Below are 6,079 nucleotides of genomic sequence, written 5' to 3' on the forward strand. Positions count from 1 at the left end.
AGGCCGGAGGAGAGAGCAGGAGTCAGCCCGGAGGAGAGAGCAGGAGTCAGCCCGGAGGAGAGAGCAGGAGTCAGCCCGGAGGAGAGAGCAGGAGTCAGCCCGGAGGAGAGAGCAGGAGTCAGCCCGGAGGAGAGAGCAGGAGTCAGCCCGGAGGAGAGAGCAGGAGTCAGGCCGGAGGAGAGAGCAGGAGTCAGCCCGGAGGAGAGAGCAGGAGTCAGGCCGGAGGAGAGAGCAGGAGTCAGCCCGGAGGAGAGAGCAGGAGTCAGGCCGGAGGAGAGAGCAGGAGTCAGGCCGGAGGAGAGAGCAAGAGTCAGGCCGGAGGAGAGAGCAGGAGTCAGCCCGGAGGAGAGAGCAGGAGTCAGCCCGGAGGAGAGAGCAGGAGTCAGCCCGGAGGAGAGAGCAGGAGTCAGGCCGGAGGAGAGAGCAGGAGTCAGGCCGGAGGAGAGAGCAGGAGTCAGCCCGGAGGAGACAGCAGGAGTCAGGCCGGAGGAGAGAGCAGGAGTCAGGCCGGAGGAGAGAGCAGGAGTCAGCACGGAGGAGAGAGCAGGAGTCAGCACGGAGGAGAGAGCAGGAGTCAGCCCGGAGGAGAGAGCAGGAGTCAGCCCGGAGGAGAGAGCAGGAGTCAGGCCGGAGGACACAGGAGTGAGGAAGAGAGTGAACTCAGTGTCAGTCTCGGTGGTAAGAGGTACAGACAAGTCTGATCCTGGGTCTGCGGCCATTTCTGCCTGTGTGGTACAAGGGCCCTCAGGTTCAACTGCCAAAGTCACTATTGAGAAGAAAAAAAAGTAGACGCATGGTGAGTAAATGACCAAGTATAATCCGCCATATACATTTATAATCTGAGTAATTACAGCTAAAAATGAAACAGCGGAACATCAGTGATTCTGTGTTACAATGGCGTTTGTTAGCAACCAGGAAATGACACCAGTAAGGACAAACAGATGAGAATGCTGCGTGGGGTCTGGGTGCCGTGTTGGCGGGACGTTGGGGGGCTCGCTGCTCCGCCCTTTGAGGCTCGAGGAGCAGACAGTGTGAGCTGGATTACTGGTGTTGTTTCCTGGTTGCTGTGTGGGGTCTGCGAGACAGCGAGGAACTCAGCCTGAGCGCACACACACACACACACACACACTCACATCCAGGCTGTGAGTGTGAGTGCGTGTGTGCGTGAGGAGATCCACGGAGCCTCGGCTGAGAAAAGATAAGGCTGAGTGAGTGTGTGTGAGCCGGTACGTCACTATGCCCGTTACGTCACTATACTCAGGAAGATTTTTTTTTTAAAAAGAGCAGCATAGACAGGTATTTTCTGTGTTAGAGTTTTACTCGCTACAGGGTGTACTTTGAGGGTTTGTGACTCTGCAGACCGTTTACATGCAGGAAAAGCTTCATAACACAGAAGGGGACGGGTAATAACCAGAAAAGCATGACATGGGCCCTTTAACTGACAAAACAAGACATAACGACATATTTGTACTACTTGGTAAACAGTGATTCACATTTGTTTTACATTTAAAACCAGATAACTGGGCAACTAATTTACAAAAAATGTTAACAGATAAATTGCTGAAATATAGCATGCAGATTTGTATACTTTACCATTAATAAGGCTTTCGTAAATCCTCTTTATGGTAACAAGTGCATTGTTACCATCTTCTGTCTCGATTTGCCATGGACAGATGCAATCGGCAAAAACCATTTGTGCCTCTCTTGGCAAGAAGGAGGATGGGACGCCGATCTAACATTTTCCATTTGTGGAGCTGGAACACAATGGACACAAAAAAACAAGAAATATTATGTACACAACAGTTCTAAACATTTTCACACACCTAAAGCCATTATAACTCCATTTATTTTGCCTAAGTGAAAAATGCACTGATGTGATACGTGTGCACATTGAGGAAGGCACCCCACAATTAACCAGGTGTGATTTTAGACCCCTTTTAGGGGAGCCCCTAAAAAAGAACTGTAAAAAAAAAAGAAGTTTATCGAGCTCGGGTTCACTTTGAGTTTTTTTTACATGGGCATAGTTATTTTTATATGGGTTAGGGATGCCAGCGATTATTCTATTTTTCGAATATTCGTTACAGTCTCCATAATCGAAAATTATTTTTAAAATTCGATTTTATTTATATATATTTTTATTATTATTTATGTATTTCTTTTTTTTCCTGGCTTAGTTTCAATTCGGCGGCGAATAATCAATTAATATTCGCCAGGGCTGTCCGATTTTGATCATGGTCAGTTTCTGGCATGCCTAATATTTGTCCATTTAATTCTCACATTCAGATATCTGAATAAGCTACATTTAGCTTTGAAACATGTCAGCAAGCTATAACCTATATCATTTCAGGTTCAAAGTTCCGCATTAACAGCACTTCAGATGTAAAGCTGGTGTTACAGGGGAATTTTTAAAGGACTGTTCGAACACGGCTCAAAGTCAGAGACTCTGGTAAGCTTAATGAAAGTGCTTTTAAGGGCCTCTTTATTAATACTAACTCTTTCCAGGTCTTGATTGTCTTTCAAGCACTATATTAATATGGGCTGGTTTTGATTCACTGACATTCTTGGTTTTACCATTTATTCAAAAATGTATATGATATTTCATTTATTTTACTTTTGGAAACCATAGTCACATAATTATGTGTTTTCTATACTATGAAGTTCCAAAATAAAATATGAAACACCAAAATGCAGGTTTTTTTGTAAGATATAATTAGAAAAACATGTACATTGAAGCTCTGATTCTAGGAATTACCACTGGCCTGAACTATGTTACTTCTGGTTAAGAAATAATGTTTTACTAAAACTGGGTGCTTGCAAGTACAAACACTATCTAACATCAGTTCGAAAAAATGTGTTATGCCTTTACAGCTTTAAATACAACGGTGACAACAATTTTGCTTAACACATTACATGAAGTGCAGTAATCGTGCACTAGTCTGTACTTCTCACATAAACTTACTTAAGAAATTAGGATTATTTTTAAAAAGTAAATGAGGGCGACTGTTGGAAAGTATAAATCAATTCAGTAATTTAACAATTTGTATAAAAAGATTAAGATCAGGGATTATTTACACACTTTTTTATGATAACTGACATCTGCAAGAGAAAAAAGCTTACCAGTAAATGTGTCGAGTCATACACTTTGTTGACACTGTGGTTTTTCTGTTGCGTGGCCTTCCACTCCTGTGCAACCTTTTCTTTTTGCTTGGAGAGTTTCTCTTTGTAGGGTTGGATGGCACCACATTGTTTGCATTTTTTACTTGCTACTCCTATGCTTTGCCTGCATGTCTGGCACACTTTTTGAGTAGGCGTCTGTAACAGAAACACAGATAATGTCAGGGAATACCAAAAATAAGAATACTATACTACAAATGTTTACAGGATTCATGTATTTTATTATATCGTGAAAAATCTTGTTAAAACAATGAACTCATGTTTTTTTATCTTTTAGATAGGATGAACAAAAATCACAAGAGTAAGGAAAATAATGTTATACAGAGTCAGTCACATGTTTAAATTGACTGTTATGGACAACCCTAATCTGTAAATATCTGGTTGATCCAAAAGTTGATGCTCCATCATCACAGAAAATAATACTAAAATCATCATTACCAGGGGTGTATTGCTAATTCTATAAGTTCTGCACGTGTGCACGCGCAGTTGTGGCTTGTTTTGAAGCTTATGTAACTACTGTCAATTAACACTCCAGCCAGAATCAACAAAGAATGGTCATTTATTAAGTCTGCATTATTGAATAAATGTGTGATTCTTACAGTAAATGCTGCACACAGCTGCGTGATAGTTAAGTGATCAGTGAAGGACCTTTATAAACTAACTCCCTCCTGCTGAGGTACAAAGGTTACTATATAAAAAGTGTGCACATGTATTTAGTATCCTATCCATGTGAATATGTTTTAAGTGGGGGTGGACCTCATGTCCTCTAGGGGGGTCCGGAGGCCCCCGTGAAGTTAAATGCATCAATCTTGTGCACTTGAGGGCAAAATTAACTAAATCTATGGATACATCTGTCAACACCCATATGAAACTTAACTGTATACATTTCAATAATAAAAAAAATGATAAGAATAATACTTTTTTAAAATGTATCTTTGTGCATATTTAACTATTTACTGTTTTGTTTTTTTATGCATTTGTTGTATGTCCAATAGTATGAATTGTAATGATTTCATCGATGTTTTAGATTCATTCGATTTTTTTTAGGGTGCTGTGTGACGTTGAACCTGCGACCTGCAACCTGTGACCTATGAACCTGTATTTGTATACTACCAAAGGAGCTATTGAACCTAAGAACTTGAATTTCCGACTCCTATTGTGGAACATTACAATAATATAAAAGTGTGCCTTGGAAATATGTATTTCCATATATGGTGACCAAACTGTTTCAGACCCACTGAGATAACTTAGACTAAAGTTAACTGTGTAAACATTACATTAGGTACATTAGCCTCTTAGCCTATCCGTTATCATAGCTAGCTAGCACCAGATGCTAACAACCATCCCCGTTTTAGGTGCCGGAGCGGTGTTCCGGCAGTATTACACCCCTGGTCACTCTTCACTTAATAGATAAATAGTATTTAATATAGTTATAAAGAATGTGACGTTTGATAACATTTGGATCAACCGCATGAACCGATGGATCACATAACTTCCATGCTCACGTTAACGTTAGCTGATTCTACTTTTGGCTAATTTAGCTTTGCTATCATTATTCCTAGGTAAACATAGTAATCTTAGTCACTGTACTAGACGACAAAATAAAACAACATAATACATATCCCAAAATGAATATACTTTTGATATCTGACTACTCACGTTTATTAGCTTGTCTGGGAAATAAATGGATGTTGTCTGATGCAGTGACGAGTCCAAAACCCCGGTAAGTTAGCATTTGACCACTTCCGGTTCCCTCGCGTCAGAACCAATGAGATTTCTCCATAGGATTTGGGAAAATAGCTCGAAATAAGGTCTGTGGTCGACACAAATTTAAGAGACGGATCACGTTTTGTTCTACGACAGACAGCCGTGATTTTTGAAGAGTGTACGTGTCTGAAAAACGATGGTTGTTAACAGAAGTTGTCGAGGACGTTGTACGTCATTACGCCGCCTCCCGTTGATTTAAAACGCGCCCGTGGGTCGTAAAGGTATACAGGCTGACGCACCCGTTGATTGAAAACGCTGCTCTGGGTCGTATTAATGGGTCGGAAAACGAGGAAAACAATCGACCTATTTGGTCGTATTAGTTGGAGGACTTGTTGGGACTTTGAATTGGAATAGATACAAAAATAATCATCCTCCCACTCGGAGTGAAAATTATATATTTCGGGCTTTTTTGCTTCTACCATAATTGCGGTCTTGTGTGTGTGCGGACTGTCACTCTTGTTGCCATGGACAACGTCTACGAAATAGTGCCCTCTTCCCACCAGCCACGCGCAGACACATGGGGTCATGCCGGTCAACCACAAAGCTTTGATGCATTTGTGTTGATTAGATAGAGACACACTCCTACCACAAGGTTTCGCCACATAGTTGTGACCTATGTTTAAATCCAGATGTACGGTAAGGGACCTGATCAAACTTTTTGGATTAAACTTGGCTAAGACTATGCACGGAGCACGAGTCAGTTCATTAATAGACCAACAAACAAAACATGGTACCAGGAATAAATTATGAAGTAAAATAAAAACAGATTAAGTGACATGGATTCATTAAAGCCACCAGAGACGCTAAAACTTTTGGGAAATGTCGACAGCAACTGGCGGACCTTCAAGCAGCAGTTCCAGCTTTACATCACAGCTATGGGACTGGAAACTAAGCCGGATGCTAGGAAGATAGCGCTACTGCTAACTATAGCAGGCCCACATGCGATAGAAATGTACAATACTTTTGTGTATGAAGAGCAGGCTGATAAAGAAACGAAACATACGAGAGATATGTATTCCGTTCACGTGTGCAGCAGCATGAGCCTTGTGATAGCTTTCTGACTGACCTGAAGCTAAAAGCACAGTCATGCAACTTTGCTACGCTGAGGGACTCCATGATACGGGACCAGATCGTTTTT

The 6,079-nt window shown here is 41.7% G+C and overlaps 1 protein-coding gene and 1 long non-coding RNA gene across 3 annotated transcripts in view; one reads left to right on the forward strand and one right to left on the reverse strand.

Annotated features, from left to right (window-relative positions):
* Positions 1-327: 327 nt before the first annotated feature.
* On the reverse strand, positions 328-5,258 carry LOC307037894. Of its 2 annotated transcripts, XR_013807804.1 has the most exons (4): positions 4,834-5,258; positions 3,118-3,312; positions 1,594-1,754; positions 329-766 (listed from the first exon to the last, which is right to left on the reverse strand). It is a non-coding gene; the product is annotated as an uncharacterized lncRNA (long non-coding RNA). The 2 variants fall into 2 exon arrangements; XR_013807803.1 differs by lacking the exon at positions 4,834-5,258 and having other exon boundaries at positions 328-766; positions 3,118-3,463.
* A 646-nt stretch (positions 5,259-5,904) lies between these two features.
* The window catches only part of LOC307037889 (immunoglobulin superfamily member 21-like), a 166,295-nt gene continuing 166,120 nt past the window's right edge, over positions 5,905-6,079 (forward strand). The window contains exon 1 of the mRNA XM_079679088.1: positions 5,905-6,079. This exon is cut by the window's right edge and continues 282 nt beyond it. The gene's annotated coding sequence lies outside the window, so the exon portion shown is untranslated.

Source organism: Notothenia rossii (genome assembly GCF_949606895.1).
Source record: "Notothenia rossii genome assembly, chromosome: 4".
Taxonomy (NCBI): domain Eukaryota; kingdom Metazoa; phylum Chordata; class Actinopteri; order Perciformes; family Nototheniidae; genus Notothenia; species Notothenia rossii.